The following is a 25,974-nucleotide window of genomic DNA, read 5'->3' on the forward strand; positions in this document are numbered from 1 at the left end:
TCTTAAAGGATACCTGGATGCTCAAAAAACAACTAAGGCAGCATTCAACAGAACGTGAGATGCCTTGCAAGCAATAAATAAGCACCTTTTGACCCTTCATTTGTACTGTACAGCTTATGCGTATTGTTTACATCCTGTAATGCTGCTAGTCCTGTAGCAAGTACCTAACAGAGTCTACAAATGGATAGAGAATCTGAGAAAAAAAATATGTGGATTGCCATTGCTGTCCACTTCTAAAAATGCTACTTATTGTGCTGTCATGCTGATCTTATGATGTTAGTAAGCAAAATATTTGATATGACTTCACTGGCTAGTGCAGCTTTTCTCAATCTTTTTACGTCAAAGGATTGGCCCCGCCCCCTCTGATGCCCCGGGAAAGCCATAGGGAAGTCCCCGTGCGTCAGGGGGGTGGGGTCACCCAGGAACATCACGGTGTGGTCCCGCCCTCAGTTATAAAAGAACTGTCAAAGCGAAGACGCGTCATATGGCGGGAGCCTCCCACGGAGGTGGGTCAGTGCGGCTTTTTTTTTTTTTTTCTTTTTCGGTCCGTCGGTGGAGCCAGAGAAGAAGAAGAATGGATTTCGTGGGACATTTTTTTTTTTTAATAAAGGACTTGTCCCAAGCCGTGTCTTGTCATTTTTTACCATTTAACACTTTTTTTGTGAAATGGTAGGGGTAAATTTGTACCCCGTTACCATTTCACACAGGGGGGGAGGCCGGCATCTGGGGGTCCCCTTGTTAAAGGGGGCCGATCAGAAACAAACAGTCAGCGCAAAATTCAATGACTAATCACAGCAGCTGAACACTAAAGGCAAATATATAAACCCTTTTGAACTAAGTAAATAAATAAGTGCAGCGCTAAAATTACAAAATAAAAAGTTCAATAAAGTTCATATGTTCATGAATTGAAACACATGTAAATAAAGAGGCACGCAGACGTCACTGGTGATAAAGGGTGCTTCATGCAAAAGTTTAAGGGGATCCCTGGTCCGTGCTCACACCATTTGTCTAGCCAAACTGCTCACCTTGCTAAATAGACCCCTGAACTAACAGGAAGGTCAAGAGAGCTTTCACCACCTCCGGTGGTAATGGTAAACTTGTAGATGGAAGATGGGCACCTCTCGAACTCCGCAGATAAGCCTTGTGACTCTCCCGCAGCAACATATAATATAAAGAAAAAATCTAGTGCTCTCTGTATGACTAGTAAAAGGTAACATTTATTAAAAGTCGGGTACTCACATAAATAGCACTTAGTCCAAGTGCTAGGATATCAAGCATAAAAAAACTGGTAACAGCAAAGCTGGTAAGGTGGTCGTAGTGACATTAAGATAAACTCCTAGTGACATTAAGATCCAGCACTGTCCTCACCCGGGCTAGTTCTTCACTACCCTTCGGGTTCCAGATTCTGATAAGCCCCCCACCCGCAGACCCCCACAACCACCGGGCAAGGGTTGTGGGCATGAGGCCCTTGTCCCCATCAACATGGGGACAAGGTGCTTTGGCGGGGCTACCCCAAAGCACCCTCCCCATGCTGAGGGCATGTGGTCTGGTACAGTTCAAGAGGGGTGGGGGCGCTCTCTCGTCCCCTGCTCTTTTCTTGCGGTCTGCCAGGTTGCATGCTCGGATAAGGGTCTGGTATGGATTTTTGGGGGGACCTCCACGCCATTTTTAAAAAAAATTTTGGCAGGGGGTTCCTCTTAGTATCCATACCAGACCTGAAGGGCCTGGTATGGAATTTGGGGGGACCCCCACGCAATTTTTTTTAAATTTTGGTTTGGGGTTCCCCTTAATATTCATACCAGACCCAAAGAGACTAGGGTATTATTAAAATCACTGCTCCTGAAAAACGGCCGTTTTTAAAACTTTTTTTTGCATTGCTACATGTCCCCTGGGGCAGGACCCAGGTCCCCAAACACTTTTTATGACAATACCATGCATATAAGCCTTTAAAATTAGCACTTTTGATTTCTCCCATAGACTTTTAAAAGGTGTTCCGTGGCTTTCGAATTTGCCACGAACACCCCAAATTGTTCGCTATTCGGCGAACACCCGATGTTCGAGTCGAACTTACGTTCAACTCGAACATCGGGCTCATCCCTATGTAGAATTTTGTGCGAACGTTCGGGTGAGAAAGTATAAAAAAAATCACATGTTCAACCATTCGATGGTGCCTTCAAGCACTTGACTGATTGAAGGACTTTTCCTTTGAGTACCATGTCAATGTTTTGATCTTTATAAAATTAATGTTCTACTTCCGGACTAACTTTGACATGCACATAAGAATAGTTAAGATTTTTCTCAGCTGGGAGCATTGTTTGCTGCCCCCCCCCCCCCCAAAAAAAAACAAAAAACAAAAAAAACACCAGACGCCACTAGTTGAATCGTTCCCTTTAACTCTATTTTCTAATGAAATTCTACAAATGTAAGGCCAGCTTAAATCTGTTTAAACACACAAGCATGCATGGAAGTGTACACAAACACACATCCAGCTGCAGGGAAATCCTGTATATTGAAGTATAACCCTGCTGTAACCAGGTTTGTCACTAAGCTATAGTCACATTAAAGGCACTGGAGACAAACGCTTTGAATTCCAGCTACTGGCCACTGTCATGCCACATCACTATATATGATTGTGCTCCACCCACACACCACCTTCTGGAACATGTCTGCACTTTGCATTCAACCTAAAATACTGGCACATTAAACATGATTCTGTCAAATGACAGTAAAAACAAAAAAAAAATCAGAACTCCAAAAAGAAAGCCATTACTGAAGAATTTTTGAATGGTTCAGTGCAAGACAAACCACCTAAATTCTGCCTTCTGATGCATTTCACTTGCAATGACCTTATTTGTAGACTGTATGAATAAGCACATTGTGATTTGAATGTGTCAGAGGGCAGAGTTCAGGTGGTTTGTCTTGCACCGAACATTTCTTTAAATCTTCAATAATGTCTTTTAGTTGAGAGTGCAGTTCCTTCTCTCTTTTTTTTTCTGCCATTGGATTGGAGGTGGTGTCAGCACCTGACTCGGTGGGATGTGCTGGTATACTGTACATATCTGTAGTGGAGTGCAGTACCTTGGACCCTATTATGCTGTCAGAGATGCAGTTGGGAGACAATGCACATTGAATTTTTATCTTTCACGACTTACAATTACCTATATAATGTATCTTTTAATGGCAGTCTAATTCTATTTACTGCGCCAGCTAAGTTAATTAGGCTGTGTACACACTTTCATTGTGTACGTTGTAGTACGATAGCACCTCATATAGGATTGCCGCTATTAGCCAACTGCCTTTGAAGAGAATGGTTCTATTAGCATTACTTTAGTTAAGCAGCATTTGTACCCTCTGCTTGAAGAAGAGTTTGACTCTGGAAAAAAAAATAAAAGTCAGCAGCTACAAATCCTGTAGCTGCTGACTTTAAATAAAAGAACACTTATCTGTCCAGGGATCCAGCACTGTCCTCACCCGGGCTAGTTCTTCACTACCCTTCGGGTTCCCTGCACTGGCATCCTAACTGTGGGCAGCTGACTATGCTTCTTTTGGCTTCACAGCCGGCTGGCCACTGCGCATGTGCAAACCACATTGCGCTTTTTGAATGGCCCTGCAGTCTTTTGGGACCTGTGACGTGTCCCAGAAGACTGCAGGGAGTGAGGGGGGAGGAGAACTTTCAATTACATGCCAAATGTGGCAGGGAAGGAGGGCTTAAAACAGAACATCCTATTTTGGGTGGCATTCCACTTTAAGCAGTTACCCTGACTGATCATTGTTGTATGCGTAAACCTTGGCTTATAGCAGGTTTACCATAAAGCCAATAATCTAAAAAAGTAGGGTAGATTTGGTAATTGTAGAGGTCTTAATTATGGTCCCTGGCATGTCCAGAGGGGCTCACTCTAGCTTAACTTTTTTATTGCATTTGCTATTATCATTTATTGAGATGGTATTATTAGCATTTGTAAACTACCCTAACTACCCACCAGATGCTCAAGGAGGACTAGATCACAGTTGGCCACACACTGAGGATGTGAATAAAGAGTTACTTATAGTTGTGTACAGTATCACTAAATATTTAGATTTGATGAAACACAAGTCTTTATTAGATAAATGATGAAAAAACTCCTTCGCTGTCAGAAATACCTATGCTAAGGGGCACTGCTACAACACCTAAATGGCTGATCCAAACAGACAAAAGTGGTATGAATAAAGCGAGTGGTGATTGCGCTGTGATAAAAAGGGGAAGGGGGGAAGAGAAAGGGGAAAAGGCTAGCTCAAATGTATAGAGAGGTGAGTGAAAAAATAAAAAAATATATTTAAAAAAATATAATAAGCATGAGGGCTAGTATCATACTAGCACATGAAAAATATTGTAAATACTGAAACAAAAGAAAAGAAAGTTCTCAGTGCAAAAGGGCTAGTATCATACTAGCACATATGTGGTAACTCAGCAAATACTTATTGGTGACTCCAAGTAAATAAATAAATGGTGAACAATCCCACCACCTAGTAGTACAAAGTGCTCAAACAATGAGTCATCAGTTCCAAAAAGGCAAAATGAAAAAATTATACAAAATATAACAGTATAATGAAATGTAATAAAGTGCGGTTTCATGGGCACTAAATCCGAATAGACTGAGGAAACAAAATTGCCTAAAACATATAAAAAGCTATAAAATGAGTGACAAATACAGTGTGGGTACAAATATATATATATATATATATATATATATATATATATATATATTGAACCAAATAAAAATATATAAATCAAAAAAAGTCCATGTGCATGAGGCCTAGTATCATACTAGCACATAAAAAATATTGTAAATACTGAAATGAAAAAAAAAAGGAATCTCAGTGCAAAAGGGCTAGTACTAGCACATATGTGGTAACTCAGCAAATTCTTATTAGTGACTCCAAGTAAATAAATAAATGGTGAACAGTCCCACCACCTTGTAGTACAAAGTGCTCAAACAATGAGTCATCAGTTCCAAAAAGGCAAGTCCACAAGCCACAGGAAAGGGAAAAAAAGTCTTCAGTGGGGACACCTCTGTGCTCGCAAGCAGCTCACCTTACTGCTGCAAGACAACAGCTTGTAATCCAATAACAAATCACCAGCAGGCAAGGGTCCCATCCAGTAGTTCAGGCGATTCGGGTGGTGGGTGTGCAGGATGGTATATAAAAAACATAAGCAGACAGTATATAGTATAACTCCATGGCGGCCAGAGTGGAAAAAGGGACAGGACACAGAAGGGGGATGCACTCACTTTTGTAAAATGAGTGTGGGCGTCAATCCAACGAACGCAGAGTTCGTATACCTCAAAAGGGTGTCTTCAAACCGTCCCCATTTCCTCAATGCTCGTCACAATGGAATGAATATATGTGGAGTGTTGGAAGAGAGTGCACATAGCGTGATCCCGTATATAAATCAGTTTATTAGGTTAGAAACAACATAGTACATTTATATTTAGCAGAAGGCTATAGTAAAAAACATCCACGAGCACCGAGCTCGTATCCTATCCTCAGTCTGTGACAGTTACCGTGCTCCAATCCTGACGCGTATCGTCACGTCACGAGGATGAAGTCACGTGACGTTGGATTGACGCCCACACTCATTTTACAAAAGTGAGTGCATCCCCCTTCTGTGTCCTGTCCCTTTTTCCACTCTGGCCGCCACGGAGTTATACTATATACTGTCTGCTTATGTTTTTTATATACCATCCTGCACACCCACCATCTGAATCGCCTGAACTACTGGATGGGACCCTTGCCTGCTGGTGATTTGTTATTGGATTACAAGCTGTTGTCTTGCAGCAGTAAGGTGAGCTGCTTGCGAGCGCAGAGGTGTCACCACTGAAGACTTTTTTTCCCTTTCCTGTGGCTTGTGGACTTGCCTTTTTGGAACTGATGACTCATTGTTTGAGCACTTTGTACTACAAGGTGGTGGAACTGTTCACCATTTATTTATTTACTTGGAGTCGCTGAGTTACCACATATGTGCTAGTATGATACTAGCTCTTTTGCACTGAGATTCCTTTTTTTTTAGTTTCAGTATTTACAATATTTTTTATGTGCTAGTATGATACTAGGCCTCATGCACATGGACTTTTTTGATTTATATATTTTTATTTGGTTATATATTTTGTACCCACGCTGTATTTGTCACTCATTTTATAGCTTTTTATATGTTTTAGGCAATTTTGTTTCCTCAGTCTATTCGGATTTAGTGCCCATGAGACCGCACTTTATTACATTTCATTACACTGTTATATTTTGTATAATTTTTTCATTTTGCCTTTTTGGAACTGATGACTCATTGTTTGAGCACTTTGTACTACTAGGTGGTGGGATTGTTCACCATTTATTTATTTACTTGGAGTCACCAATAAGTATTTGCTGAGTAACCACATATGTGCTAGTATGATACTAGCCCTTTTGCACTGAGAACTTTCTTTTCTTTTGTTTCAGTATTTACAATATTTTTCATGTGCTAGTATGATACTAGCCCTCATGCTTATTATATTTTTTTAAATATATTTTTTTATTTTTTCACTCACCTCTCTATACATTTGAGCTAGCCCCTTCCCCTTTCTCTTCCCCCCTTCCCCTTTTTATCACAGCGCAATCACCACTCACTTTATTCACAAGTCTTTATTAGACCCCCTTCACACTAAGGGTCTAATTAGGCCCACCTGTCAGTTTTTCAGGCGGACCTGATTGGATGGTTCAGTCACCACTATGGTCTGGGGGGGGGGTATAAACGGACTTGTTTCTGTTTAAACCTGCCTGACTCCAGTCCGATCTGGTCAGCTAAAAAAAAATAACGGAAGGGGATCCATCTTCCTCCATCTTGGCTGATCTGTTTACTACTGGTTGCCCATACAGCAGAGCAGGCTTTGCCTGTGTCTGCATAAATGGAGCAGACAAAGATGATTTGTCCACCCGCTCTGCTCTGATCAGAAAGGGATCAGCGGACGGATCCCCAGATGATCTCCATAGAGTCTGTCCTTATGACATGGGCCTTAGTCAGTATTATATAAAGTATAATAATTTGTTTTTGTTACCATATTATCTTTTCTTTAGTTCCAATGGTTGTGGACTGAACTAATGTCTGTGTGATATTTTATAAAGACGTACTCCATGGATTATATCTTCATAGCAGTATCGTCAATTTATAACAGGGAAAGTAAAACAGAATTTTCCTAGCTGCATACGTATGCATTGCTTTCCCATCAGGTAGGACAGATAATACTTATTGTTTTTTTTTGTTTTTTTTTTCAGCAGTACTAATGCATCCTACACACTTTTATACCTTTAGAAAGGGCCTTGTGAAAAACATATCCTACAGAAGTGCTGTCCTCGTGGCCAAAATTAAGCAACCAAAAGAAAATTCTTTTCTTTTTTGTATTAGAGTGCCCCCACTCTGGATGAAGGAGCACAGAGGGAACCTTTGGACCTCAGCATTGTCAGTCTGGGGGGAGAGGAGTGTTATATGTAATAGCAAATTTAGGTACAATAACAAATTGGAACTGAATGCCACCTAACACTTTATAAGCAGTTACAGCATCCTTTTGGGATAAAGGCTTTACATAAATAGAACTGATCTTTAGAAGCATCCCTGCCAGTGTGAAATGGTGTGTCTCATCCCTGTAATTGAAACATGTGCAAGAAAGACTTACTGGCCAGATCACCAGATGAAAATAGAAGAAAGAAAGCCTAAAAAAGACAATTAATGCAGCCATCACATCTAAAAATTGCAAAGCTGCAATATAATGAATGGGTTTATTATATTTTTAGTGCTTTTTGCAGATTTGCACTACAGTCCATTTAACGCGGTTTCCTATGGAACACGTTCTGTAGTGCAAATCTGCAAAATGCAAAAACCACTAAAAATGCATAGGTGTGAATCAGGCCTTAAAGCAGATTTCCAGGCTTTTTTCCATTTATTAAAAGTCAGCAGCTACAAAAAGTGTAGCTGCTGACTTTTAATAAACAGACACTTACCTGTCCCACGGTCCAGTGATGCGGGCGCCCGAAGCCCCGCACCTTTCCCCCCTCTTCCCTGTGGCGCCGTCATTGGAACTGTGGACACCCGGCTGTGACAGCTCGTGGCTTCACGGCCTGGCGCACACTGCGCATGCGCGAGTCGTGCTACGCTTTCCGAGTGGACAGGCAACCTTCTGGGACCTGTGACGTATCCCAGAAGATTGGCTAGAGGGAAGGACCGGCTAGGGGGAGAAGAGGAGTCACCTAGGCAGCTGAGAAGCGGAACAAGGAAGTGGGACAGGAAGTCCCTCTGTAAAGTAGGCACCTACTCCCCCCCCAAAAAAATGACATGCCAAATGTGGCATGTGGGGCGAGGAGTGCTTAAAGCGGAAATTCCACTTTTGGGTGGAACTCCACTTTAAGGCCCGGTTCACACTGATGCAAGTTCATAACGAATGCGATGCGTCAAACACACTTTAAATTCGCATGTCATCCCTAAAGCCATTGTTTTTAATGACAGTCGTTCACATACATGCGTTGCGATTCCTCTACGAATGCGATGCAATAAAAAAAAGGGTCTTGTGTCTCCATAGACATCAATGTAAATCATTTTTGAATCGCATTGATGGTTCACATATGTGCGAATTCCACCACACTACTATCCACAAACACCAGGAAGTACACAGGAAGTTAACACCTTTTTTTTTTTTTTTTTTACATTATGATTCCATTGGCTAGAACATCAATTGCAGCTATGTCCAACTCCTGAAATTCGCGGTAAAATTGCTGTAAAATCGCAGTAAATTCGTACCTCACACAGGACAAAAAACTGAACAAATTCACAGCGCAGCAGTGTGAACCAAGCCTAAGTGTCATATAGCCTGGGAAGTGGTTAAAAACCCTTTCAGGTTTTGTGTGTTTTTTTGTTTGTTTTTTGTTTTGTTTTTTTTGTGTGTCCAGTTGGATAGATTTCAATGAACTTTCTGTCCTAAAAAATAACAAAAAAGAAAAAAGAGAGCTTGAGAAAAAATTTTCACCAAAGTGAGAGGAATTCTCCACTGGAACAGATGTCCCCATTGTAAGATATTCCCTCTATTCCTGCTTTGGTGACAACTGTAAAACTTTAAGTATCTCTTTACTTTCTGAACCAGTGACAATGGTCATCAAGACAAAAAAATGGGATGAATCTCCTAGCAGGAACATAGATAGCAATAATGCCCTAACAAGTTCTACCTATTCTCCACTCAAATTCTTAAATCAAAAATGTTTGCTTTAGACACACTATAAGTTTTGTGATTTAAAAAATAATTACATTGTAGCACTACTCAAAGTTGACATATTAGGCATCAAACATAATCATGTTTATGTAAAGCACATACAATAGAGACATATTGTTCACTGGTAGATGAATGCATAATCATGCTTCTATTTTAACAATATACTGTAGAATTATGAGCGCTCAGTATAAATGTGCTGAATTATTTTGTGTCTATACCTATTATTTTTTTACTTTTTGTAGCTTTTGTAATTCACTTCGAGGCAAGCCAAGCGGAAGTGGGAATGGGTACATGTCAAAACCAGGTACTCACTACCGGGAAAAAAAAAAAAAAAGTTTACAATGAGGAGAGAGGAGGAGGTGAAGAGGTGGATAAGCAGAACTTCCCTTTTCAGGTGAAGTTCTGCTTTAAATAATGTAATTGATCTGCTTTGACCCTTTCACTGCCAAACCATTTTTTCATTATTCATACATAGCTTATAATGCATATTTTCGTCTCAAAGTGCATAAAATCGCCAAATTATATATATTTACTAAAATCAGAGGGGTAGCTACAATATTAATTAATACCATAAACTCTATGTCAAGCCTTAAAATTGCATGTTCCTGCATAATAGAGAAAATCCATGATAGCCAGAATTGTGCATTGGTGATACATTAAACCTTTTATACTGTAGTCCATCAATTCAGATCGAACCATAAATGACAGCCCTAAAGTTATTCATCTCACTGTGTCATTACAGAAACACCATCTATGTATGCAATTCGCACCCTAACCACGATGAAGTCTTGGACCACTACTTTAACCACTTCAGCTCGAAAGATTTACTCCCCTTCGTGACCGGGCCATTTTTTTGCAATATGGCACTGCATTATTTTACCTGACAATTGCGCGGTCGTGCGATGCTGTACCCTAATAAAATTGATGTCCTTTATTTCCCTCAAATAGAGTTTTCTTTTAGTGGTTTTTGATCACCTCTGGGTTTTTTTTTGTTTTTTTTTTGCTCTATAAACGAAAAGACTGACAATTTTGAAAAAAAAACAATATTTTTTACTTTCTGCTATAAAACATATCCAATAAAAATTTTTTAAAAATCTAATTTTTTCATCAATTTAGGCCAATATGTTTTCTGCTACATGTTTTTGGTAAAAAAATCCCAATAAGCGTATATTGATTGGTTTTGCGCAAACGTTATAGTGTCCAATCACAACAGGAGTGGGTTGTCGGTAACGCGCATGCGCGACGCAGACCTGGAAGTGCAGAATCAGGTACCTGTACATGTACGTGGGACGGTCGGCAAGAGGTTAAAGTAGTAATAAACCCAAAAACAAAAATATTATATATTGCAACTTACCAATCATTAGAGGTGGTGGCTGCATTAGTTTTCTTTTTTTAGGACTTTTTTCCCTTTATTCCACCTGTTGATCCAGCCAGCAATGCAACTCCTGTCTTAGGAAGTCTGTATTCTGGTTGAAATAGTAAAACAGATAACTTTGGACAACAGCATTGTATGTCTGGGGAAAGGGCAGGCATGTGCTGGCCATCAGGACTACCAGGAGTTTCCCAGTGTGCCGATTGCTCAGTGGGCCGGTTTCAGTGACAGCCTTAATTTGAGCACCACTGTACTGCCCAGTGGCGTCGCAAGGGGGTGGCTTTTAGGTACTATAGCCCAGAATCTGGGGCCCATAGCCCTGAGTCTCACAGAGACTGCTGTGGCCTCTCTGCAGCCAGGCCGTAAGTGCGGCGGGCTGCACATTAGAGTCGGGCGGGCAAGAGAGCAGAGATGACATCATCTCTCACAGACCGCCCTGCATTACCGCTGTTCCGTACTCACTGTGCAGCTGCAGGCAGCAGAGAGATGATGTCATCTCTCACTGCCTGCCCTCTCTCTGGTGACCTGGGCCTGATGTAAGGGGCGGCTCTCTGGGGACTCTGAGGTAAGGAGGGGCTCTCCCGGGGCCCTGATGTAAAGGGGGGCTCTCTGGGGACCCTGATGTAAAGGGGGGCTCTCTATGGATCCTGATGTAAGGGGGGCTCTCTGGGGATCCTGATGCAAGGGGGAGGCTCTCTGGGGCTCTCTGGGAACCCTGATGTAAGTGGGGGGGCTCTCTGGAGACCCTGATGCAAGGGGGAGGCTCTCTGGGGACCTTGATGATTTAAGGGGGGCTCTCTAAGGACCCTGATGTAAGTGGGGGGTCTCTGTGGACCCTGATGTAAGTGGGGGGCTCTCTGGGGACCCTGATGCAAGGGGGAGGTTCTCTGGGACTCTCTGGGAATCCTGATGTAAGTGGGGGGGCTCTCTGGGGATCCTGATGCAAGGGAGAGGCTCTCTGGGGCTCTCTGGGGACCTTGATATTAGTGGGGGGCTCTCTGGGGACCTTGATGTAAGTGGGGGGGCTCTCTGGGGATCCTGATGTAAGTGGGGGGCTCTCTGGGGATCCTGATGTAGGTGGGGGGCTCTCTGGGGACCCTGATGCACGGAGGAGGCTCTCTGGGGACCCTGATGTAAGAAGGAGCTCTCTGGGGACCCTGATTTAAGGAAGAGGCTTCCTGGGGACCCTGATGTAAGGAAGGGGCTCTCTGGGGACCCTGATGCAAGGGGGAGGATCTCTGGGACCTTGATATAAGTAGGGGCTCTCTGGGGACCTTGATGTAAGTAGGGGCTCTCTGGGGACCCTGATGTAAGTAGGGGCTCTCTGGGGACCCTGATGTAAGGAAAGGGCTCCCTGGGGACTCTGATGTATGGAAGGGGCTCTGTGGGGACCCTGATGTAAGTAGGGGCTCCCTGGGGACCCTGATGTATGGAAGGGGGCTCTCTGGGGACCCTGATGTAAGGAAGGAGCTCTCTGATGACCCTAATGTAAGGGAGAGGCTCTCTGGGGACCCTGATGTAAGGGAGAGGCTCTCTGGGGACCCTGATTTAAGGGGGAGGCTTTCTGGAGACCCTGATGTAAGGGGGGCTCTCTGGGGACCCTGATGCAAGTGGGGGGCTCTCTGGGGACCCTGAAGCAAGACAGAGGCTCCCTGGGGACTCTGATGTAAGGAGGGGCTCTCTGGGGACCTTGATGTAAGGGGGGCTCACTGGGGACCCTGATGTAAGTAGGGGCTCTCAGGGGACCCTGATGTAAGGGGAGCTTTCTGAGGACCCTAATGCAAAGGGGAGGCTCTCTGGGGACCCTGATGTAAGGGGGTTCTCTGGGGACCCTGATGTAAGGGGGAGGCTCTCTGGGGACCCTAATATAAGTAGGGGCTCTCTGGGGACCCTGATGTAAGGGGGGGGATCGCCTGAGACTCTGATGTAAGTTGGGACCCCGATGCAAGGGGAGGCTCTCTGGGGACCCTGATGTAAGTAGGGGCTCTCTGGGGACCCTGATGTAAGGGAAAGGCTCTCTGGGGACCCTGATGTAAGGGAAAGGCTCTCTGTGGACCCTGATGTAAGGGGGAGGCTTTCTGGAGACCCTGATGTAAGGGGGGGCTTTCTGGAGACCCTGATGCAAGTGGGGGCTCTCTGGGGACCCTGAAGCAAGACAGAGGCTCTCTGGGGACCCTGATGTAAGGGGGGCTCTCTGGGGACCCTGATGTAAGGGGGAGGCTCTCTGGGGACCCTGATGTAAGTAGGGGCTCTCTAGGGACCCTGATGCAAGTGGGGGGGCTCTCTGGAGACCGTGATGTAAGTTGGGATCCTGATCCAAGGGGGAGACTCTCTGGGGACCCAGATGTAAGGGGGAGGCTCTCTGGGGACCCTGATGTAAGCAGGGGCTCTCAGGGGACCCTGATGTAAGGGGAGCTTTCTGAGGACGCTAATGCAAAGGGGAGGCTCTCTGGGGACCCTGATGTAAGGGGGTTCTCTGGGGACCCTGATGTAAGGGGGAGGCTCTCTGGGGACCCTAATGTAAGTATGGGCTCTCTGGGGACCCTGATGTAAGGGGGGCTCTCTGAGGACCCTGATGCAAAGGGGAGGCTCTCTGGGGACCCTGATGTAAGGGGGATCTCTGGGGACCCTGATGTAAGGGGGGCTCTCTGGGGACCCTGATGTAAGGGGGAGGCTCTCTGGGGACCCTGATGTAAGTAGGGGCTCTCTGGGGACCCTGATGCAAGTGGGGGGGCTCTCTGGTGACCCTGATGTAAGTTGGGACCCTGATCCAAGAGGGAGACTCTCTGGGGACCCTGAAGCAAGACAGAGGCTCCCTGGGGACTCTGATGTAAGGAGGGGCTCTCTGGGGACCTTGATGTAAGGGGGGCTCACTGGGGACCCTGATGTAAGGGGGAGACTTTCTGGAGGCCCTGATGTAAGGGGGGCTCTCTGTGCTCTCTGATGTAAGGAGGGGCTCTCTGGGGACCCTGATGTAAGGGGGGCTCTCTGGGGACCTTGATGCAAGGGGGAGGCTCTCTGGGGACCCTGATGCAAGTGGGGGGAATCGCCTGAGACCCTGATGTATATTGGGACCCCGATGCAAGGGGAGGCTCTCTGGGGACCCTGATGTAAGTAGGGGCTCTCTGGGGACCCTGATGTAAGGGAAAGGCTCTCTGGGGACCCTGATGTAAGGGAAAGGCTCTCTGGGGACCCTGATGTAAGGGGGAGGCTTTCTGGAGACCCTGATGTAAGGGGGGGCTTTCTGGAGACCCTGATGCAAGTGGGGGCTCTCTGGGGACCCTGAAGCAAGACAGAGGCTCTCTGGGGACTCTGATGTAAGTAGGAGCTCTCTGGAGACCCTGATGTAAGGGGGGCTCTCTGGGGACCCTGATGTAAGGGGGGCTCTCTGGGGACCCTGATGTAAGGGGGAGGCTCTCTGGGGACCCTGATGTAAGTAGGGGCTCTCTAGGGACCCTGATGCAAGTGGGGGGGGCTCTCTGGAGACCGTGATGTAAGTTGGGACCCTGATCCAAGGGGGAGACTCTCTGGGGACCCAGATGTAAGGGGGAGGCTCTCTGGGGACCCTGATGTAAGTAGGGGCTCTCAGGGGACCCTGATGTAAGGGGAGCTTTCCGAGGACCCTAATGCAAAGGGGAGGCTCTCTGGGGACCCTGATGTAAGGGGGTTCTCTGGGGACCCTGATGTAAGGGGGAGGCTCTCTGGGGACCCTAATGTAAGTAGGGGCTCTCTGGGGACCCTGATGTAAGGGGGGCTCTCTGAGGACCCTGATGCAAAGGGGAGGCTCTCTGGGGACCCTGATGTAAGGGGGATCTCTGGGGACCCTGATGTAAGGGGGGCTCTCTGTCCCCCTGATGTAAGGGGGAGGCTCTCTGGGGACCCTGATGTAAGTAGGGGCTCTCTGGGGACCCTGGTGCAAGTGGGGGGGCTCTCTGGTGACCCTGATGTAAGTTGGGACCCTGATCCAAGAGGGAGACTCTCTGGGGACCCTGATGTAAGTATGGGCTCTCTGGGGACCCTGATGCAAGTGGGGGGCTCTCTGGAGACCCTGATGTAAGTTGGGACCCTGATCCAAGGGGGAGACTCTCTGGGGACCCCAATGTAAGGGGGAGGCTCTCTGGGGACCCTGATGTATCGGGGCTCTCTGAAGACCCTGATGCAAAGGGGAGGCCCTCTGGGGACCCTGATGCATGTGGCGGGCTCTCTGGGGATCCTGATGTAAGGAAGGGGCTCTCTGGGGACCCTGATGTAAGGGGAGGCTTTTTGGAGACCCTGATGTAAGGAAGGGGCTCTCTGGGGACCCTGATGTAAGGGGGAGGCTCTCTGGGGACCCTGATGTAAGTAGGGGCTCTCTGGGGACCCTGATGCAAGGGGGAGGCTCTCTGGGGACCCCGATGTAAGGAAGGTACTCTCTAGGGACTCTGATGTAAGGGGGAGGCTCTCTGGAGACCCTGATGTAAGTTGGTATCCCGATGCAAGGGGAGGCTCTCTGGGGACCCTGATGTAAGTAGGGCGTCTCTGGGGACCCTGATGTAAGGGGGGGTCTCTCCGAGGACCCAGATGCAAGGAAGGGACTCTCTAGGGACCCCAATGTAAGGAAGGGGCTTTCTGGAGACCCTGATGTAAGGGGGGCTTTCTGGAGACCCTGATGCAAGTGGGGGCTCTCTGGGGACCCTGAAGCAAGACAGAGGCTCTCTGGGGACTCTGATGTAAGTAGGAGCTCTCTGGGGACCCTGATGTAAGGGGGGCTCTCTGGGGACCCTGATGTAAGGGGGAGGCTCTCTGGGGACCCTGATGTAAGTAGGGGCTTTCTGAGGACCCTGATGCAAGTGGGGGGGCTCTCTGGAGACCCTGATGTAAGTTGGGACCCTGATCCAAGGGGGAGACTCTCCGGGGACCCTGATGTAAGGGGGAGGCTCTCTGGGGACCCTGATGTAAGTAGGGGCTCTCTGAGGACTCTGATGTAAGGGGAGCTTTCTGAGGACCCTGATGCAAAGGGGAGGCTCTCTGGGGACCCTGATGTAAGGGGGTTCTCTGGGGACCCTGATGTAAGGGGGAGGCTCTCTGGGGACCCTGATGTAAGTAGGGGCTCTCTGGGGACCCTGATGTAAGGGGGGCTCTCTGAGGACCCTGATGCAAAGGGGAGGCTCTTTGGGGACCCTGATGTAAGGGGGCTCTCTGGGGACCCTGATGTAAGGGGGCTCTCTGGGGACCCTGATGTAAGGGGGAGTTTCTCTGGGGACCCTGATGTAAGTAGGGGCTCTCTGGGGACCCTGATGCAAGTGGGGGGGCTCTCTGGGGACCCTGATGTAAGTAGGGGCTCTTTGGGGACCCTGATGCAAGGGGGAGGCTCTCTTGGGACCCCAATGTAAGGAAGGTACTCTCTAGGGACCCTGATGTAAGGGGGAGGCTCTCTGGAGACCCTGATGTAAGTTGGGACCCCGATGCAAGGGGAGGCTCTCTGGGGACCCTGATGTAAGTTGGGACCCTAATCCAAGAGGGAGACTCTCTGGGGACCCTGATGTAAGTATGGGCTCTCTGGGGACCCTGATGCAAGTGGGGGGGGCTCTCTGGAGACCCTGATGTAAGTTGGGACCCTGATCCAAGGGGGAGACTCTCTGGGGACCCCAATGTAAGGGGGAGGCTCTCTGGGGACCCTGATGTAAGGGGAGGCTCTCTCGGTACCCTGATGTAAGTAGGGGCTCTCGGGGACCCTGATGTAAGGGGGCTCTCTGAAGACCCTGATGCAAAGGGGAGGCTCTCTGGGGACCCTGATGCATGTGGGGGCTCTCTGGGGATCCTGATGTAAGGAAGGGGCTCTCTGGGGACCCTGATGTAAGGGGAGGCTTTTTGGAGACCCTGATGTAAGGGGGGCTTTCTGGAGACCCTGATGCAAGTGGGGGGCTCTCTGGGGACCCTGAAGCAAGACAGAGGCTCTCTGGGGACCCTGATGTAAGGGGGCTCTCTGGGGACCCTGATGTAAGGGGGAGGCTCTCTGGGGACCCTGATGTAAGTAGGGGCTCTTTGGGGACCCTGATGCAAGGGGGAGGCTCTCTGGGGACCCCAATGTAAGGAAGGTACTCTCTAGGGACCCTGATGTAAGGGGGAGGCTCTCTGGAGACCCTGATGTAAGTTGAGACCCCGATGCAAGGGGAGGCTCTCTGGGGACCCTGATGTAAGTAGGGGCTCTCTGGGGACCCTGATGTAAGGGGGGGCTCTCTGAGGACCCAGATGCAAGGAAGGGGCTCTCTAGGGACCCCAATGTAAGGTAGGGGCTCTCTGGGGACCCTGATGTAAAGGGGAGGCTCTCTGGGGACCCTGATGCAAATGGGGGGCTCTCTGGGGATCCTGATGTAAGGAAGGGGCTCTCTGGGGACCCTGATGTAAGGGGGCTCTCTGGGGACCCTGATGTAAGGAGGGCTCTCTGGGGACCCTGATGCAAGTGGGGGCTCTCTGGAGACTCTGATATAAGGAGGGTTTTCTGGGGACCCTGATGTAATAGGGGGTTCTCTGGGGACCCTGATGTAATAGGGGGCCCTCTGGGGACCCTGATGTAATAGGGGGCTCTCTGGGGACCCTGATGCATGGGGGAGACTCTCTGGGGACCCTGATATAAAGAGGAGCTTTCTGGGGACCATAATGTAAGGGGGAGGCTCTCTGGGGACCCTGATGTACGGGGGGAGACTCTCTGGGGACCCTGATGTAAGGGGGAGGCTCTCTGGGGACCCTGATGTAAGGGGGGGGGCTCTCTGGGACCCTGCCTCAGTGCCGTTGCATTGCTGAAAGGCAGCCAATAGCTATGCAGCAATGCCAGTTTCTGAGATTCCAGGCAATGAGGTTGTAGCAATGTTCCTGTATGAGGTTAGCCCTCCACTTCACGCAGTGGTGTGAGAAGGAGGAGAAAAATACAGAGGAGAATAAGTGAAATAATAAAAGAGGTAAGTGAGGACTCCTTATGTTATGCTACTTTCATTTTTTTGTGCAATTGCGTTTATAGTTTAGTTTATATACTGTTTTTGTGCGTGTTTGCAAAATTATAGTACACAGGTCTGGATGAAGTCCAGGGACAAATTTTTGTTCCAGTCTAGCCCTGAGAGAGGGTAGTGTTGGACTAGCAGATTTAGTTGGACTTGGATTTCATCTAACATTGTATAAGCAGTTAAAGCAAACCTTTTTTTGGATGTGGCCATTCACCCTGTATGGTACCTGCAGGATTCTAAATCTAAGGTGAAAAGGGATATTCCCAATTAACATTGGTCTTCCCTAGTTCAATGGTATCATATTGATACTAAGGAAAGGAATACGGTTCTCTTCAATGAAGGAAGCGTTTACATGGTACGGTCCCTTTGAAGCTTACTACAAGTATATGAAATATACATTTTAGGAGTGATATAATTATCAGGCTGTGAATTCTTTGACTTCTTATCACAACAGGGTGTGAATTTAGGGCTATTATCCCCTCCATTATGGCACACTGATACCTCATTGGACATCCTGGCGGGCCCTGAGGGTCCTTTGGAACCTTAATCACGTTTGGGCGACATTGTATAAAGGTCCTACAAAAGCTGCAGAAGAAGCCATGATTATGGCGAAACATGTAGAGGCAACCAACGTTTGTATTGTGACCACATGATCATTCATGTTCTGGTTTTAAACTTTATTGATTTTTTTTAACCATGTATGTTTAAATAACATTCTGAAATTTGTACTATCAATTTGATTTGATTTTTTGGACCTCAAAACTCCCAATTTTGTTTCTTGGTATTTTTCTATCTTTAGGGGAGGTGGTGTCTGTAGAGACTCTCCAAACTCTGGTATTAAATTTATTACCTTTTTTCCCTTGTGGGATAAAGGTTTTAAAGAAGTGAATAAAAGTTGATCAATGTAAGCACCACAGTAAGTGTTCAGTGTTTTTTTTCTTAGCTCTCTAACTGTTCTATTGTCTGGACAGCTTGGCCTATTAAAGGAAAGGAGACTTAAAGTGTTACTAAACCCAGGACCCAGCATTCACTATATCTGGTCTCCCACAGTACACAGAACATGGAAATTCTATGTAAATATAAACTGCTAAATATCTTTTCTCATCAGCATTTAGATCAGTCTTATGACTTCTATCAGTGTCTGGTTAAAGCTTGTAGGAGGAGTTTTCATTCTCCTATGATTGTCCTATGAGGATGCAGGACCCCTGGCCCTCTGTCTGGACACTGCTGATTGACCCTGTGAGGATCACATGCACTCTCCCAAGAAAAAAAAAAACTCTCTATCTATACACACCAAACTGAGCATGTGCAGCTTGTCCCCTAGACTCTAAACTACCCAGAGATGGTTTGGGGGCTGTGGAAGAATGGGAGGATCAGAGAAGACAGCATCAAACAGTCTTTTTACACAATGCAGAGGATTAACCCCTTAGGTTCCACAGTGAGTACAACAAGCATGCTTTACTGCATATACAGACTGATTTTACTGTTGTTGGTTTAGTAACAGTTTAAGGCCTGTTTCACATAGGCTTCAGCTTTATAAGAGCAGTGTGAACAGCAAGCCTTTATGAAACTTTCAACAAGCTTTTGCACAGCTTTTGGCTAGCTTCAAGCAGCTTTCTTTAAGCCTTTAAAGCACCCTTCAGCTCTTGTTTGGAAATTTTTCTGTATATAAATGGCAGGACAGTAGCAGCACCGGCGTGGGTGGTTTTCCACGTACATCCTCCGACATCAGCCGCTCCTGCGCAAGTTCGCAATCTGTGACCGATTGAAATTACCAGACTGCTGTGAGCAGTCCTGGTATCAGGACCATGACCTGTGACCACAGTTATAGTAGTAAGCAAGGCTGTCATTCATGATACTATGGGGTTGATTTACTAAAACTGGAGAGTGCAAAATCTGGTGCAGCTCTGCAGAGAAACCATTTAGCTTCCAGGTTTTATTATCAAAGCTTAATTGAACAAGCTGAAGTTAGAAGCTGATTGGTTTCTATGCAGAGCTGCACCAGATTTTGCGCTCTCTAGTTTTAGGGGTTAATTTACTATGTGTACTACTGTGTGTTCTCTGTGATTGGCCACATGTATTACAGAGTACCAGATCCAATCACTGCGGCCTGTACCATGTGATAGCTGTGGCCAATCACAGTAGTAAACAAAGGTTTCATGAATGAAACATAAACAGTGTTATGGATTACTTATTACAATGATCATCACTGTAATAAGCAATTAAAGTGTAAAAATCCCTGATCACCTTCCTAGATTAGTACAGTGTCACTATGGTGACACTGCAATGCTCTGGTGACAGTATGTAAAAAAAAAGAATAATTATACAGTGGCAATGGAAAGTATTCAGACCCCCTTAAATTTTTCACTCTTTGTTATATTGCAGCCATTTGCTAAAATCATTTATGTTCATTTTTTTCCTCATTAATGTACACACAGCAACCCATAATGACAGAAAAACACAGAATTGTTGACATTTGTGCAGATTTATTAAAAAAGAAAAACTGAAATATCACATGGTCCTAAGTATTCAGACCCTTTGCTCAGTATTTAGTAGAAGCACCCATTTGATCTAATACAGCCATGAGTCTTTTTGGGAAAGATGCAACAAGTTTTTCACACCTGGATTTGGGGATCCTCTGCCATTCCTCCTTGCAGATCCTCTCCAGTAGGGATGAGCTTCGAGTTCGAGTCGAACTCATGTTCTACTCGAACATTGGCTGTTCGCAAGTTCGCCGAACAGCGAACAATTTGGGGTGTTCGCGGCAAATTCGAATGCCGCGGAACACCCTTTAAAAGTCTATGGGAGAAATCAAAAGTGCTAATTTTAAAGGCTTATATGCAAGTTATTATCATAAAAAGTGTTTGGGGACCCGGGTCCTGCCCCAGGGGACATGGATCAATGCAAAAAAAAGTTTTAAAAACGGACGTTTTTTCAGGAGCAGTGATTTTATTAATGCTTAAAGTCAAACAATAAAAGTGTAATATCCCTTTAAATTTCGTACCTGGGGGGTGTCTATAGTGTGTCTGTAAAGGGGCGCATGTTTCCTGTGTTTAGAACAGTCTGACAGCAAAATGACATTTGGAAGGAAAAAACTCATTTAAAACTACCCGCGGCTATTGCATTGCCGACAATACACATAGAAGTTCATTGATAAAAACGGCATGGGAATTCCCCACAGGGCAACCCCGAACCAAAATAAAAAAAAAAAATGATGTGGGGGTCCCCCTAAATTCCATACAAGGCCCTTCGGGTCTGGTATGGATATTAAGGGGAACCCCGGCCAAAATTTAAAAAAAAAATTGACGTGGGGTTCCCCCTAAATTCCATACCAGACCCTTCAGGTCTGGTATGGATTTTAAGGGGAACCCCGCGCCAAAAAAAAAAAAAAAAAAACGGCGTGGGGTCCCCCTAAAAATCCATACCAGACCCTTATCCGAGCGCGCAACCTGGCAGGCCGCAGGAAAAGAGGGGGGGACAAGAGTGCGGCCCCCCCCCCTCCTGAACCGTACCAGGCCACATGCCCTCAACATTGGGAGGGTGCTTTGGGGTAGCCCCCCAAAGCACCTTGTCCCCATGTTGATGAAGACAAGGGCCTCATCCCCACAACCGTGGCCGGTGGTTGTGGGGGTCTGCGGGCGGGGGGCTTATCGGAATCTGGAAGCCCCCTTTACCAAGGGGACCCCCAGATCCCGGCCCCCCCCCTGTGTGAAATGGTAAGGGGTTACTTACCCCTACCATTTCACTAAAAAACTGTCAAAAATGTTAAAAATGACAAGAGACAGTTTTTGACAATTCCTTTATTTAAATGCTTCTTCTTTCTTCCTTCATCTTCTTCTTCTTCTGGTTCTTCTGGCTCTTCTGGTTCTTCCTCCGGCGTTCTCGTCCAGCATCTCCTCCGCGGCGTCTTCTATCTTCTTCTCCTCGGGCCGCTCCGCACCCATGGCATGAGGGGGGAGGCTCCCGCTCTTCTCTTCATCTTCTTCTTCATCTTCATCTTCTTCTTCATCTTCATCTTCTTCTTCTTCTTCTTCTTCTTCTTCTTCTTCTTCTTCTTCTTCTTCTTCTTCTTCTTCTTCTTCTTCTTCTTCTTCTTCTTCTCTTCTTCATCTCTTCTTCCTTCTTCATTTCTTCTGCGGGCCGCTCCGCATCCATGCATGGAGGGAGGCTCCCGCTGTGTGACGGCGTCTCTTCGTCTGACGGTTCTTAAATAACGGGGGGCGGGGCCATCCGGTGACCCCGCCCCCCTCTGACGCACGGTGAATTGACGGGACTTCCCTGTGACGTCACGGGGAATGCCACAGGGAAGTCCCGTCATGTCCCGTGCGTCAGAGGGGGGCGGGGTCACCGGGTGGCCCCGCCCCCCGTTATTTAAGAACCGTCAGACGAAGAGACGCCGTCACACAGCGGGAGCCTCCCTCCATGCATGGATGCGGAGCGGCCCGCAGAAGAAATGAAGAAGGAAGAAGAGATGAAGAAGAGAAGAAGAAGAAGAAGATGAAGAAGAAGATGAAGATGAAGAAGAAGATGAAGAGAAGAGCGGGAGCCTCCCCCCTCATGCCATGGGTGCGGAGCGGCCCGAGGAGAAGAAGATAGAAGACGCCGCGGAGGAGATGCTGGACGAGAACGCCGGAGGAAGAACCAGAAGAGCCAGAAGAACCAGAAGAAGAAGAAGATGAAGGAAGAAAGAAGAAGCATTTAAATAAAGGAATTGTCAAAAACTGTCTCTTGTCATTTTTAACATTTTTGACAGTTTTTTAGTGAAATGGTAGGGGTAAGTAACCCCTTACCATTTCACACAGGGGGGGGGGCCGGGATCTGGGGGTCCCCTTGGTAAAGGGGGCTTCCAGATTCCGATAAGCCCCCCGCCCGCAGACCCCCACAACCACCGGCCACGGTTGTGGGGATGAGGCCCTTGTCTTCATCAACATGGGGACAAGGTGCTTTGGGGGGCTACCCCAAAGCACCCTCCCAATGTTGAGGGCATGTGGCCTGGTACGGTTCAGGAGGGGGGGGGGCCGCACTCTCGTCCCCCCTCTTTTCCTGCGGCCTGCCAGGTTGCGTGCTCGGATAAGGGTCTGGTATGGATTTTTAGGGGGACCCCACGCCGTTTTTTTTTTTTTTTTTTTGGCGCGGGGTTCCCCTTAAAATCCATACCAGACCTGAAGGGTCTGGTATGGAATTTAGGGGGAACCCCACGTCAATTTTTTTTTTAAATTTTGGCTGGGGTTCCCCTTAATATCCATACCAGACCTGAAGGGCCTTGTATGGAATTTAGGGGGACTCCCACATCATTTTTTTTTTTTAATTTTGGTTCGGGGTTGCCCTGTGGGGAATTCCCATGCCGTTTTTATCAATGAACTTCTATGTGTATTGTCGGCAATGCAATAGCCGCGGTAGTTTTAAATGAGTTTTTTCCTTCAAAATGTCATTTTGCTGTCAGACTGTTCTAAACACAGGAAACATGCGCCCCTTTACAGGCATACTATAGACACCCCCCAGGTATGAAATTTAAAGGGATATTACACTTTTATTGTTTGACTTTAAGCATTATTAAAATCACTGCTCCTGAAAAAACGGCCGTTTTTAAAACTTTTTTTTGCATTGATCCATGTCCCCTGGGGCAGGACCCAGGTCCCCAAACACTTTTATTGACAATAACTTGCATATTAGCCTTTAAAATTAGCACTTTTGATTATTCATGTTCGTGTCCCATAGACTTTAACGGTGTTCGCGTGTTCGAACAAATTTTTTTCCTGTTCGCATGTTCTGGTGCGAACCGAACAGGGGGGTGTTCGGCTCATCCCTACTCTCCAGTTCTGTCAGGTTGGATGGTAAACGTTGGTGGACAGCCATTTTTAGGTCTCTGCAGAGATGCTCAGTTGGGTTTAAGTCAGGGCTCTGGCTGGGCCATTCAAGAACAGTCACAGAGTTGTTGTGAAGCCACTCCTTCGTTATTTTAGCTGTATGCTTAGGGTCATTGTCTTGTTGGAAGGTAAACCTTCGGCCCAGTCTGAGGTCCTGGGCACTCTGGAGAAGGTTTTTGTCCAGGATATCCCTGTACTTGGCCGCATTCATCTTTCCCTCAATTGCAACCAGTCGTCCTGTCCCTGCAGCTGAAAAACACCCCCACAGCATGATGCTGCCACCACCATGCTTCACTGTTGGGACTGTATTGGACAGGTGATGAGCAGTGCCTGGTTTTCTCCACACATACCGCTTAGAATTAAGGCCAAAAAGTTCTATCTTGGTCTCACCAGACCAAAGAATCTTATTTCTCACCATCTTAGAGTCCTTCAGGTGTTTTTTAGAAAACTCCATGCGGGCTTTCATGTGTCTTGCACTGAGGAGAGGCTTCCGTCTGGCCACTCTGCCATAAAGCCCCGACTGATGGAGAGCTGCAGTGATGGTTGACTTTCTACAACTTTTTCCCATCTCCCGACTGCATCTCTGGAGTTCAGCCACAGTGATATTTGGGTTCTTCTTTACCTCTCTCAACAAGGCTCTTCTTCCCCGATAGCTCAGTTTGGCCGGACAGCCAGCTCTAGGAAGGGTTCTGGTCGTCCCAAACGTCTTCCATTTAAGGATTATGGAGGCCACAGTGCTCTTAGGAAAATTAAGTGCAGCAGAAATTTTTTGTAGCCTTGGCCAGATCTGTGCCTTGCCACAATTCTGTCTCTGAGCTCTTCAGGCAGTTAATTTGACCTCCTGATTCTCATTTGCTCTGACATGCACTGTGAGCTGTAAGGTCTTATATAGACAGGTGTGTGGCTTTCCTAATCAAGTCCAATCAGTATAATCAAACACAGCTGGACTCAAATGAAGGTGTAGAACCATCTCAAGGATGATCAGAAGAAATGAACATCACCTGAGTTAAATATATGAGTGTGACAGCAAAGGGTCTGAATACTTAGGACCATGTGGTATTTCAGTTTTTCTTTTTTTTAATAAATCTGCAAAAATGTCAACAATTCTGTGTTTTTCTGTCAATATGGGGCGCTGTGTGTACATTAATGAGGAAAAAATGAACTTAAATGATTTTAGCAAATGACTGCAATATTAGAAAGAGTAAAAAATTTAAGGGGGTCTGAATACTTTCCATCCCCACTGTATATATCAATTTTTCATTCTTACATACTGTCACCACTCAGTGTTCCTAATCACCACCGCAGCAGTTAGTGCACCTGAATACCGCCACACCAGTCATAATGTCCATATTCACTGCCACAACAGTTACACTGTCCCTGATCACTGCCACACAAGTTACAGTTTCCCTGAGCACCACCACACCAGTTTAAGTGTTTCTGATCACCACCCCACAAGTCCCAGTGTCCCTTTTCACCACCACACCAGTTACAATGTCCCTGATCACTGCCCCAGCAGCCATAGTGTCACCATAAGGACTTGTTTACATGTGTGATGCTCTCTGAGGAGACATCCATATGCGGATCGCTCTTCAGAGAGCATTTAACAGGCATGAGGAGGCATTATATCTTCTCCTCATGGCCTGTTTTAACCCCTTGGATCCCACACAGGCACCCCTATTAACTTGAATAGGTCACGATAAGTGGGCATTCAGGGGGTATAATTCCTGCCACAGCAAAGCATCACAGCTTTGGCATGTGTACATCCCCGGCCACTGCTTCTGGAGCTGAAGGGGGTAGTGGTTGAGTGGCAGTAAAACTACAGCTCAACCATGAGTTTAAAAAAAAACAAAAAAAAACGGCAGACTCGATGGACCTCTTGGTCTTTTTTTCTACTGTCACTTTTCTGTGTTTCTAACATGGCATTCCTGGGGGCATTGATGTACTAGTAGCCTAGGCTTGCTTGGCTTATAGGAACCTGGACTGCTATAGGTGACACTACACTAAGCTATATTCCCTGATCACTCGTATAAAGGCAAACTTTACAGTACATTAGTTTTGATACAATTGGTTGATTTGTGTGATACATAAGCTACAATGCCTGGTATATAATCAGTCAAAAAAGTAAAGTCTCACACATGTGGTATCGCCACACTCAGGAGAAATAACAGAATGTGTTTTGAGGTGTAATTCTAAGTATGCCTATGCTGTGTGTGAGAAATATCTTATTCAATTGACAAGGTCGTGTGAAAAAAATGTTTTCAGTTTCTTTCTGCACGTTCCAAAAACTTGTGACAAAAAATGAAGTCTTCAAAAGACTCACCATGCCTCTTAGAAAATACCGTGGGGTGTTTTCTTTCCGAAATGTGGATGTTTCCACTGTCCTGGTGCTCCAGGGCCTCCAGGGACTGAAGTTGCTCCTTGGATTTTGGACCATGAAAAATTCTCACACATATGGTATCACCATACTTGGAAGGAGTGGCAGAATGTGTTTT

The sequence above is a fragment of the Aquarana catesbeiana genome, linkage group LG04, assembly GCF_042186555.1.
Source record: "Aquarana catesbeiana isolate 2022-GZ linkage group LG04, ASM4218655v1, whole genome shotgun sequence".
NCBI classification, from domain to species: domain Eukaryota; kingdom Metazoa; phylum Chordata; class Amphibia; order Anura; family Ranidae; genus Aquarana; species Aquarana catesbeiana.